Here is a 13,415-nt window from a genome sequence, read left to right as displayed (position 1 = left end):
CGAGCACATGGCCTTATCCGAAGCGGTCCAGTAGCCATGCGACACGTACCCTCTTAGCACGAGACCGAACCCTCGCTGATTGCCACGGTGCCTAGGCTTCGGACCAGTAGACCTCGGTCCAATAGGAGACTGCCAGCTAGCCTTCGCAGGTGCGACCCACGTGCAGCCCTCGTGCGAGCCTCCTCTGCGAGCCGTCGGATCCGCGGAGCGTGGCCACTTCTCAACCATTGGATCAGGAGGCTCGGCCCTATAAATACAAGGGTGCGAGACCTCCCGGGGGTACTTTTGAAAATTATCAATTTTAGCCCCTAAACTCATATTTCTTTCATATTATCATCCCCCGAAGCCCCGGTATCAATTATAAGCCCCGGAATACGCCACGAAGTGCCCGTGAAGCCCGGAAAATTTATCTTTTCGGTTTCGAAGCCCGACTTTTGCAGAGCCCGGTTTCTCAATAAAACTCCCGGTTTTATTAGAAACGATCGTTTTAGGAAACGAATTGTTGCCCGATTTTCAATAAATCAGGTGAGTGTGTAGTTACTTTCACCTTACACATAGATATGAAGCATTTTACATAAAATACGTGTTGTGTGAATATATATTGTTTGTTTATTTGAGATGGGTGTTGAAGGAATGATTTATACAGATTTTTAAATAATTTAAACTGTTATGTATTTTAATTTACGAAAAATGTTGGGTAAAACATGGGTAGATGAAATAGTGGGTGTGATGAAAGGTGAGTTGGATAAAGGAGATGATCAGTAATATTGATCATGAGTTGAGGGTGAGTGGTGAAATTTGAGAGAATCACTTACCCAAAATGTTGGCCCCCGTCATTCAGCAGAGTATGGATGACAACCCTGGACTATTCTAGACAGTCTGTGGAACACTAGCAGGCCCGCAACCTGTAGGTGTAATGAACTATATGTTCATTTGATGTACTCTAAAAACCCATTGACATGTATTGCAGGGGGGAATACCTGTAAATAATACTGTCGATAAATGAGAGCTATGAACTTAGCACATGTTGAATAAACCTTGGCAGCTATGGACTTAGTGCCTATTGTATAAACCCTGGTGATGGTGTGACCTTGTGCCTATTCCCTAAGATGAATCCTTAGGAAGGAGTGATAGTTGATTCTTAGGTTAAACCCTTAAGAAATAAATAAGATATTGGGGTTGGGGTAATTTGGTTGATTGTTTGATGTTTAAGTACAATAAATTTATTTATTGTGGGTTGAAAACCCTATATGCTCACTAGGCTTCCAAGCCTGACCCACTCAGCTTTTTATGATTACAGATAGTGGACCCCGAGCATAGTCGGATGATGATGATGAGTGATTTATGGATTATAGGCCAGTAGTTATAAATAACTGTTGTAAGGCTTATAATGTCTTGTTTATGCTTTTGATCTGTATCGGAACATGACATCCCGAGGTTTTAATATAAAAAGGAAATTATATATTTCTTAAAGAAAGGTTTTGATAAACTTTTATCATATGTTGTTTTGGGGACCAATTCCGTAACATCTTTTAAAAAGATTCTCTGATTTTATTTTAAAAAGCATAAATTAAATCGGTCTTTTCTGGCCGAGAATTTAGGGGATGTCACAGTCGTGACAAGGATTACGGATATATAAAGAATGCCGAAATCCGAGTTATAACGAAGAAGTTATGACATGTCGTAGTTTCGCGACAAACCGGCACGGTGCCGAATGTCTTAAAAAGCGAGTTTTTGATAAACTACTTTTTAGCCTTGGTGATCTAAATGAAACTCGTAGTGTTCGTTAAACCGAGAGTAGGTATAAAAAGAACGCCCAAATCTGACTTCGTATGAGGAAGTTATGATTTTTCGAAGTTTCAGCTTAGCAGTAGACAGCTAAAACCTCGAATTTTAGATCGAGTGATTTTTAGCCGACACGACCTAAACGACAATCGAAGGTCTCGTCAATAGTAGCACAACGGTAAAAAGACAAACGAAAACGGACGTCGGATGAAGAAGTTATGAATTTTTAACGGATTTCCTGTCCCGGTCTGTTAAAAATGATAATATAAAAATTAAATCAAAATTAGCCGACGAAGTCTAAACGAAAGTTGTAGAGCGTAATTTTACCTATGCGTGCATATAAAGAACGTCAAAAACGGAGCTCGTATGCGAAAGTTATGGATTTTAGAAGTTTTTGCACAAAAACCGAGAAAATTCGCATAGGTGGACTTCGGCCACGTCACCTTCGCTGTATGAGTGCCACGTGTCCGAAATTGATGATTCATGCGAGCCACGTGTTTGAAATCTGATGAGTCATCCGAAGCTGTGGCGCATCCGAGAGTCCGACGCGTGTGCCTCGGTGGCGAGCCTCGCATCCGACGCGTGTGTAGTGACTCATCCATTCGAGCCTCGCAAAAGCCACGAGCCCACCCACCTCGGACCCGGACTTCGGTCCAATCAGAGACTGCCAGCGAACCCTTCGCATGCGCAGCCCACGTGCGAGCAGGTGCTGCAAGCCTTCGGATCTGCTGCCACCTGGGAGCTTCTCAGCTGTCCGATCAGAAGCCTCCCCCTATAAATAGAAGGCTGCGAGCCTTCTTGGATACATTTGGAAATTTGCCAGTTTTAGCCCCTTTCTTCATATTTTCTTCATTTTAATATTCCCCAAAGCCCCGGTATCGATTATAAGCCCCGGAATACGCCACGAAGTGCCCGAGAAGCCCGGAAAATTTTATCTTTTCGGTTTCAAAGCCCGACCCTCGCAGAGCCCAGTTTCTCAATAAAACTCCCGGTTTTATTAGAAACGAACGTTTTAGGAAAAGAATTGCTGCCTGATTATCATCAAATCATGTGAGTGTGTAGTTATTTTCACTTTACACATAGATATGAAGTATTTACCTTAAAATACGTGTTATGTGTAAATATATTAATTGTTTATTTGAGGTGACTGTTGAACAGATGTTTTATACAAGTTTTAAACTGTATATGTATTTTATCTACAAATATGTCGGGTAGAACATGGGTAGACGAAATAGTCGGTGTGTGTTAAAATGGTGAGAGGCCTCGGTGTCGGTGTTGTTGTTGTTGTTGGCAAAGTCGTCTAACGGAGTATAGATGACGACCACAGACTTTTCTAGACAGTCCAGTGGCACACTAGCAGGTTCGCAACTTGTAGGTGTTGGTGAACTAAATGTTCGCTAGCGTACTCTAATCCCCCTCATGGTTGCCTTTAGGACATGTATGGCTGAGGAAACCCCTTAGCAGTAGTGTCCATCCCGATAATATTCCTTAGGCTAGGTCCCTTGTGATAGGTGTTTAGGGACGTAAAGTGAGGACAACGGGAATGGGTAATCAGGGTTATTGTGGATTGGTGAACTTAATAAGTTAATTATTATTGTGGGTTGAAAACCCTATATGCTCACCAGGCTCCCAAGCCTGACCCACTCAGCTTTTTATGTTACAGGTAGTGGACCCCGAGCATAGTCGGAGGACGATGAGAGATTTTTGGATTATAGGCCAGTAGTTGTAAATGACTGTTGAAAGGCTTATAATGTCTTGTTTATGCTTTTGATCTGTATCGGAACATGACATCCCGAGGTTTTGATATGAAATAAAAGTATACATTTCTTAAAGAAGGTTTTGATAAACTTTTATCATGTTTTGTTTTGGGGACCAATTCCGCAACATCTTTTAAAAAGATTTCTCTGATTTTATTTTAAAAAGCATAAATTAAATCGGTCTTTTCTGGCCGAGAAATTAAGGGATGTCACATCAGACAACTCAAAGCCGACAGAAGAGTTATGCTGACAGGCGACTATCCGAGTTAGAGTTTCAGGTCGAAGATATGGTGTTACTGAAGGTATCACCATGGAAGGGTGTCATACGCTTCCGGAAGAGGGGCAAGTTGGATCCCCAATTTATCGGATCGTTCTGAGTAGTGGCCAGAGTAGGCAAAGTGGCCTACCGAATAGATATGACTGAAGAGCTTAGTCAGATTCATAACACCTTCCATGTTTCTCAGCTTCAAAAGTGTGTGGTTGACGATTCGGTGGTGGTTCCTTTAGATGACATTCAGGTCAATGAGCGCCTGAATTATGTAGAGAGACCAGTGACTATCCTGGATAGGAAGACGAATGCCTTGCGCAACAAGGTCGTACCTTTGGTCAAGGTTCAGTGGTAGCATAGAAAGGGTTCCGAGTGGACGTGGGAGCCCAAGTCAGAGATACGTGAGCATTACCCGAAGTTATTTGCAGCTGACGATTTTGAGGACGAAGTCTAGTTCAAGTGGGGGAGATTTGTAACACTCGGTTTCCTTAGGTAAATTCATGTATATTTTTAATAATTCCTTGTGTTTGTGAAGTTGGATCCTACACGGGGCGTAGGATAGTCTCCTATGCATCGCGTAGGAGGGAATCTTAAAGCGGGGATTAAATGATCTACGCCTTGTATAGATCAAGCTACATAGCGCGTAGCGGCCCAGAACCAAGCCTTAATTTCGGCGTTTTGAGCCCTATTTAAAGTCTCTAATGCCCTTGAGACCTTTCCATCATCAGCTTCCATCCTCCCAAACGTTCCCTTTGTAACCCTAATTCCCTTTTGGTCCATTTATGACCTTAAGAGTGTTTTTGTGTGCTTTTTGAAGAAAGAATAAGGTAGTGGAGTTGCTTTGAAGTTTGAATCAACATTGGATCTATATATTCATTTCCCTTATCCATCTCCAGGAGGTATAATGTCTCCACCTTGATAAGTTTTTATGATAGATTTAGGTTTTCATGCTTTTGTCCCCATAACCGTGGTGTCTATGAGTAAGAGCTACTCCATACCATTAAAGAGTCATTTCCAGATGTTTTTAGGGTTGCTAAGTCATGAAGGTGAGAGCTTGGTCACTCTCATCCATCCATACATGTGTTTTTGAGCTTTGAATGACCTTTTGGACTTAATTATGTGTTTGTACCCTTGATATACATGCAAATGGAAAAAGTTAGAGACTTTATCCATTAAGATATTCATCTAGTGTGGATCTGGAAGTTTGATGGTTTAACCTTTTGTATTAAGAGCTTAATGATTAAGTTGGGTTCAGCTTATTACGCGGGGCGTTCTGGCTACATTGTGCGTAGCCTCATTTTTCCCAATTTGCCCCCCTTGGACTCTACGCAGGACGTAGAGCTGTTACGCATGGCGTAATCTAGCTAAATGTTGACTTTTGACTTTTGACCATTGACTGTTGACTTTGACCAAGTTTGACTTTAGGTAATTTGGGGTATTTTGAGTAGTAGATTGAGGCTTGGTCCCTGTTTGTTGTACAAGTGACCTGTAGAGCAGGTATTTGGAGTAGTGATCAGTTCAACTATCTTTTGGACCTTGGGGTGAGTTTCTCACTATACTCATGGGTCGAAGGCACCAATACCGGCCCACTTGATTATGTTATGTATCCTTGTGTATAGGATGTTTCTAGGTCGTAGTGATCTGTTAGATTGGTAGATCTGTATGATTACCTCTGTCAGTTGGTTATTTGTTTATGTGCATATGTCGACATATTATGGTTGGGTTGAGGCGATCCAGCTTTGTGTTGAAGGCCAAGATACCCGGGCGGTACAGTTGATACTATAGGCCCAATGGAGCGGTCCAACTTATAGCTAAAGGCTCAGGTGGCGGCCCGGCCTTGTGATGTAGGCCTTGTGTGCATGCACTGTATATGTATTGTTGTGTGAGGTATTTTGAGGGAACTCACTAAGCTTTGGCTTACAGTTTGATTTCATGGTTTCAGGTACATCATATGATCGAGGCAAGGCGAATGCGTGATTGAGCACATCATCCTTGGATATTATATTGAGAGATGTTTTTGGATACTCTAATTTGATGACTATGTTTTTTTTGGAAACAATGCTTTGTATGACTTATGGATTACACAAATGGTTTTGAAAATGAAAATTTTTAATATGATTTTTGGGACGTTATAAAGGATCATCATTTGATCATATCAAATCACATCACTCCTTACACTTAAGTCCCACTATGTATCTCAGGTGTTAAGGATACAAAGATAGTACCTTTTAATCAAGTGTCACTCACAAAAGTGATCCATGGGGTGATCTTGATTCGGGTCCGTCCAGTATCAATTCTATTATAAATACCTATGAAACTTGGTTACAACCACTTGCGTACTTTCATCTGGTGAGAGTCAACCAATCCAATTGATATTAGTCTTACTTCATAATTACTCTCATGATATTGCCATATTTATATATATTTTTAGGCAATATTTATTTACATTTTTATTAATATTTTGGTTATTTGCATAGAATAATGGTACTTATAAGGATAAATTGTTATTTGCAGCCAAAGTAAAGCATTTTCGAAGAAAGGGACTAGAACTGACAATACTTGGAACTTTGGAGGCTTGAAGGGAAGAAGGATGAAAAACTCAGCAAAAAACGTACTCACGACGTGAATAGTTCATGATTCATGACGTGAGCAGAGTGTTCTAGAAGATATGCATCCGGGTGAAAGAGTCCTTGTAGAATACATAAAACTCGCATTCACGACGTGAACCCGGTAAAATCAGATACTATAAATTCTCTTGCTCATTACGACTTGAGAGGGGCTTTTGGCTGGAGAAAAGGGTTTCAGAAGACGAATTTCAGCAGAAGAAAAGTATTGGAAGAAGGTTTTCAACACCAAAAGAGTAGAGGTTCATAATTAGTTTAATTGTTGATACTCGAACATGTCTTATACTTTGATTTATGCTTGTTTATTTGCTAGTATGTCCAGCTAAATCTAGCTGCTTCTGTTAGCTAGATGAAGCTGGATCTCATGGTTTTGATGCATTAGATTTGACTTTACTTGTTGGTAATATGCTTGTGTTGATTGATTTTACCTAGCATGTGTAATTTAATATGTGATTGCTTTAAATTCTTATTCTGTGTAGTTAGTGAATACAAATCTGCATGAATTTGAATACCTAATAATTCAGTGAACACTAGTTTATTAGAGCTAAGATCAAACCAATCTTAGATAAGTAATTGAATCATTGAATTAAGCTATGCTAGAGAACTCATATTATGACTGTAATTGTGTTTTGATTAATCAATTTTACATGGCTCCAATCTTATTCAATAATTAATTTTATGTTAACTATTGTGTGACCATACATAGACTTACATGAATCAACTAAAGTTAGTAGATTTAGAACTAAATTGCTAATACTATCTTAATTGGTACCAACAGTAATTGTCATAGCTAAATTATAAACCATTGAGGGAAAGTGGATTCGAACTAACAGAAGTGTTTTTAGTAATTGATTGAATTTGAGTAAAGTTCGTCTGATCTTGTAAAATCAGATAAAACCCTTTTAAGCTGTTAATAATTAGATTAATTTAGTAGTAAGTAGATTAATTAGTTAACACCGTTCCATGTGATCGACACCCGACTTACCCAACTATTCTATAATTCGACTAGGTACACTGCCTAGGTGCATTTTAGTTAGTTAAGTTAGTTAGGTTATAAATATAAAATTAGTGGGTAATTTTGTGCACATCAAGTTTTTGGCGCCGTTGTGGGGTAAAACCTGCAAAGAGTTATTTTTTTTTTCAGTTTCAAATTTTTTTTCTGCATTACAGAACTCACGACGTGAATCCTGTGAACCTAGTTTTCTTTGTTTTTAGTTTGCTTTTCTATTTTAGTTCAGTTTTACGTTTTTATTTTGTTTATTTTTTCAGGAGTACATGACCAGAGGGTCCAATACACCTTTGGTGACACCACTTGAAGATCCAGAGTCAGCCCTTCACAAAAAGAAAGATAAGAACGTAAAGGAAGATCAAAAACCAATAAAGACACCCTTACAAGAACTCAAGTCAGTGTTCTCAAAGAAGTCGGGGAAGAAAACGGGAGAGTCAAGTTCATCTTCAAAGGAAAAGAGCAAAGTTGAAAACTTAGATCAAATACCTTTCCCAACCGAATCCGAGTACGACTCCGAGATTGAGTTTGGACTTTATATGAGTGAACCCGAGAACGAGCCAAGAAATGAGATGGAAAACATTGAAGAAATTTCAATGGGAGCTTACAAGAAGCGAATTCGTGAAGATGTTGGTACAGGTTTAGTACAACCAGCGATACCTGTCACTGCCACATTTGAGCTGAAGGGACATATCCTCACTGCACTGAAGGATATCCCATTTTATGGGAAGGATCATGAGGATGCATTTAAGCATCTAGATGAAGTCAACGGCATTGCTGACTATTTCAATGTCCCAAATGTTAACAGAGACACCATCTTACTAAGGATGCTACCAGTCACTTTCAAGGGAGCTGCAAAAGACTGTTTGAAAGCACTTCCTCCTGGTACAATCACTACTTGGGCTCAAATGCATGAGAAATTTCTAGATCAGTTTTGCCCACCTTCCAAAATAGCTAAACTCAAGAAGGCAATAGCCAACTTTGAGCAACAGTCGGGGGAGTCACTATTCGAAGCTTGGGAGCGCTACAAGGGATTGTTAAGGAATTGTCCTCAACATGATCTAAATGTTCAACAAGAGATGTCTATTTTCTATGATGGGGTCAATGTTATGACAAGACAACTCCTTGACTCTCAAGGGCCATTGACAAAGAAGAATCCAAGGGAGGTCAAGGAGTTAGTTGAAGAATTCGCAAGACACTCTCGTGAGTACCACAACCCAAGACAAGATGGAGCAAAAGGAAGTGGGGGTACGCATTCTGAAGAAATGGCTGCTATAATGGCGATGCTCAATACTATGGACCGGAGATTGACACAAATGGACCAACCAATTCATGCAATTAAAGTTGGGTGTGAACGATGTAATGGACCACACTTGACTAAGGATTGCAACTTGGATGAATATGGGAACAAAAGGGCTCAAGTTTGTTACTCGAGTGGGGATACGTATAATGAGGATTGGAGAAAACCAAAGGAAGAGTGGTTGCCATATGATGAATACAAGAAGCAAAAGGAAGAGAAATTTAAGCAGACAGGCCGAGGCTTCTATCAAAAAGAGCAACCACCAGCCAAAAACAAAGTAAACTTGGAAAATATTTTGACCCAATTTATGGAAGCATCCGAGAAAAGGCATGATGATACCGATGCAGTGCTAAAGGAACACGTGAATATGATGAAAGAACAACACAAAATGATGATTGACCAGCAAGCTTCCTTAAGAAATCATCAAGCATCGATTCATAGTTTAGAAGTCCAAGTTGGTCAACTCACTACTTTGGTGAACAACAAATTATCCTCACAACTTCCCGAAAAGAAAGCTCAACCTCATGTTATGGCTATTGATACTGAAGAAGAGGCAATCTCTGAATTTTTGGAGGCACTAGAAGTGAACCCAAAGCAGCCCGATCCAAAGCCAAAGAAGCCGAAGCTCAAAAATGAAGACATTGTTGAAACACCAGACTCACGTCGTGAGCCCTCTAAGCTCATGTCATGGGCCCGGTCTGAACAGAAAAAGTCAGAATCCGTTCCATCTTATAAACCGCCTTTGCCATTCTCGTCTCGAGCACATCTTAGTCCACTGGAAAGGGAACATCTGGATTTCATTCAACAAATAAAGGGTATTCCTATTAATACTCCTTTTATTGATTCACTTTCAAAAATTCCAGAATACGCTAAGTTCCTACAATATCTAATAGACACTCGACATGAATTGAAGAAGAATTCTAAAGTGATTCTTAGTGAGCAAAGCTCAAAAGCTGTATTGGGGGAGTTAACTAAGAAGATGGGAGATCCTGGACGCCTCACTCTTCCATGTGAGTTTGGAAACAATTTGAAGACTTATGCTTTAGTCGATTCTGGGGTAGCATAACTTTGATGCCTTTTTCGTTCTACCAAAAGTGAAATATCCAGAAGATAAAGGCAACAAAAATGACCATCCACATGGCTAATCGTTCGGTGACTCACCTGAGGGGAATAGTTGAAGACATCCTTGTTAAAATTGGGAAGTTTGTTTTCCCAGTTGACCTTGTCATTATGGATATGAAGGAAGATGCAAATATTCCAATCATTCTTGGTCGCCCTTTGCTAAATATTGTTGGCGCTCTAGTTGATGTTCGTAAATCTAAGCTTACATTGAGGGTTGGTGATGATAAGGAAGATTTTGGAATACAAGATGGATTTCAAGGATATGATGTTAAAGGTGAAGTGTTCAATATTGATGAAGATAATGAACTTGAAGAATTAGAAAAACTCATGGAGGAAGAAATCAAGACAATTAATCAAGTTAAACGCACTAAACCAAGAGCATCCGTTCCATTTTTCGTTGAAGTCATTGCCTACACAAAACCAACATCTTTGACAAATGAGGAAAGAGATGAAATGTCGAGTGATGAAGAAGAAGTTACATCAAAGGTGACTAGTCCAGTGGTGAAGGAAAAGAAGGTCCTTATTGAGCTAATGAAGAATGAAGAAAAATTGGAAACAAAAGGGACCAAAAGGAAGTATGATAGAGACGAAGTCAAGGCTAAAAAGGAGAATTCTAAAAAGGCGTATATTCGTCGAGTTCAAGCTTACAAGAGACGTTTCAAGGAGCAAAAGGTCCAGCTGGTGATGGACTCTTCTGATGATTCAACGTAGGAGGCACGGAGTCCAGCTCAAGACTCCTAAAAAAGAAGCGCTTCTCGGGAGGCAACCCCAGTTTGGTTTGCGTTTTCTTTATTTTTCTATTTAGTTTTTAGTTTCTAGTTTATTTGGTTTTAATTTGTTTGAGAACTTTAAAACACTTGTTGGTTTATTATTATGTTACTTTTATGTTCTTTTGGTTGTTTGATTACAGCTTGCTAAGGAGTTTTGGGAAGGGAGTAAAGTCGAGTCAAGAGTCGTGTTCGTTTAGACAAGTGTCGTTAGAGTCTAAGAAGTTAAGAATCGAGACCCACAATTAAAAATAAGTGTGGGGTGAGTCCAGAGAGAGGATTAGTGTAGAGAAGAGTCATAAAACCAACATCTTAATCAATTAAGACATTTGTTTGAAGTTACGAGGTGAAGACAGAACAGTTTTCTGTATGTCCAGTACTCACGTCGTGACTCCCTACAATTCACGTCGTGAGTCAAGTTTTCACGGGGTTCTACTTTCCACGATTTCTCGGTTTCACGTCATGGTCCTTCTTATAATTCACGACGTGAATCATGTAGATCCACAAAGATGAAGCCCATTGATACATTTTACCACATGGGTCACCACTCATCTTCTTGGGATTGTTATGAAGATTACTTTGGCTCAGTTTCTTTACCATTTAATGTGGCGTATGCTTTCCCACATTATTCTTTTTGCTTGGAGATTTACAAAACCTTTGTTGAAGTTTGAAGCCTAGATTACATATTTTATTGACGCTTATTATATCTCGCAATGATCAAGATTCAAGTTCATATTTCGAAGAAGTTCCACATTCGAGATGCGCATTTTGTCCACATTTATGGAGTTCGATCACACCACTATCCCAGGGGAGTCTGTTCCTTTTTCTCCCTTTTATTGCTTTTAATTTAGTTTATGCATACAATGAGGGCATTGTATGTAATAAGTGTGGGGTAGAAGGTCGAAAAAGTAAATTAGTAAATTGCTAGAATCTTAGGGAATTTAAAATTTTTTCACAGATTTGGAATAATAATCTAATATTAGTTCTAGTAATAATAATTTGAACTTAAGTTGCTAGTATTGCATTGGGATGATCTGATGAGAGCTCAAATGTTTAGTTAAGCCGATACACGTTATAGTGCATTTGTGGCCTCCTTTATTCTAGTGAAATCATGGGACAAAAACATAACCTCGCTTAGTTTGAGGGATGCAATATGTTTAGCAGCCTAAACTTGAAATGTATCCAGGAAAGCTTATGTAGTCATTGCACATAGACTAATATCTTAACCAATAAGGGTTGAAGTGAAGCGCCTCTGCTTAAGCATGTAGGTTTTTGAGTGATATAAAAAAGTGAGTACATGTAAAAAAAGAGAGAGAAATTACCGAAAAGTGAAAATTTGAAGAATTCTTGGAGCATAAAAGTATCAAAGTATGAAGATCAAAGATAGAAAATTTTGAAGTTTCAAAAGCTGAAGATATCAAAATTACACAAAAAGTTGGTGAATTCAAAGAAATCAAAGATCGAAATATCAAGAAGTGAAGAATCCAGGAGCTCCATATTGTGGTATCTTCTAAAAGTTGTAATTCTCTAGTTTATGTATGCTTGGGTGGCTTTACAAAAATACCTTGAGGTTAGAAAGTTTTATGCGGATGGATTCGGAGGGTTGCATAAAATGAGCATTGTTCGAAAAAAGTGGGTGAGTGTTTATGAGGATTGTGAGTATTTAGAATTGAGGGGGGTTATTTAGGAAAAACTTTAGACACAAATGCATGCGTTGAGGTCTTGGCATAATGGCTGAGTTTGAGTTGGATTGTTCTATGTGATATTTGTGATCAAGGTTTGAATTAATAATTAGATTTGCTTGAGGGAAAGCAAAGAACAAGTGTGGGGTATTTTGATATTGCCATATTTATACATATTTTTAGGCAATATTTATTTACATTTTTATTAATATTTTGGTTATTTGCATAGAATAATGGTACTTATAAGGATAAATTGTTATTTGCAGCCAAAGTAAAGCATTTTCGAAGAAAGGGACTAGAACTGACAATACTTGGAACTTTGGAGGCTTGAAGGGAAGAAGGATGAAAAACTCAGCAAAAAACGTACTCACGACGTGAATAGTTCATGATTCATGACGTGAGCAGAGTGTTCTAGAAGATATGCATCCGGGTGAAAGAGTCCTTGTAGAATACATAAAACTCGCATTCACGACGTGAACCCGGTAAAATCAGATACTATAAATTCTCTTGCTCATTACGACTTGAGAGGGGCTTTTGGCTGGAGAAAAGGGTTTCAGAAGACGAATTTCAGCAGAAGAAAAGTATTGGAAGAAGGTTTTCAACACCAAAAGAGTAGAGGTTCATAATTAGTTTAATTGTTGATACTTGAACATGTCTTATACTTTGATTTATGCTTTTTTATTTGCTAGTATGTCCAGCTAAATCTAGCTGCTTCTGTTAGCTAGATGAAGCTGGATCTCATGGTTTTGATGCATTAGATTTGACTTTACTTGTTGGTAATATGCTTGTGTTGATTGATTTTACCTAGCATGTGTAATTTAATATTTGATTGCTTTAAATTCTTGTTCTGTGTAGTTAGTGAATAAAATCTGCATGAATTTGAATACCTAATAATCCAGTGAACACTAGTTTGTTAGAGCTAAGATCAAACCAATCTTAGATAAGTAATTGAATCATTGAATTAAGCTGTGCTAGAGAACTCATATTATGACTGTAATTGTGTTTTGATTAATCAATTTTACATGGCTCCAATCTTATTCAATAATTGATTTTGTGTTAACTATTGTGTGACCATACATAGACTTACATGAATCAACTAAAGTT

The 13,415-nt window shown here is 38.7% G+C and overlaps 1 non-coding gene across 1 annotated transcript; it reads right to left on the bottom strand.

The window, feature by feature from the left end:
- Positions 1–8,396: 8,396 nt before the first annotated feature.
- On the bottom strand, positions 8,397–8,503 carry LOC145110170 (small nucleolar RNA R71). The gene has a single exon (XR_013709549.1). It is a non-coding gene; the product is annotated as a small nucleolar RNA R71 (small nucleolar RNA).
- Positions 8,504–13,415: the final 4,912 nt, after the last annotated feature.

The sequence above is a fragment of the Lactuca virosa genome, chromosome 4 (genome assembly GCF_052849685.1).
Source record: "Lactuca virosa cultivar CGN04683 chromosome 4, Lactuca_virosa_CGN04683_v6, whole genome shotgun sequence".
Classification (NCBI taxonomy): Eukaryota; Viridiplantae; Streptophyta; class Magnoliopsida; order Asterales; family Asteraceae; genus Lactuca; species Lactuca virosa.
The sequence above is the reverse complement of the archived record's forward strand: the minus strand, read 5'-3'. Positions and strand labels throughout refer to the sequence as shown.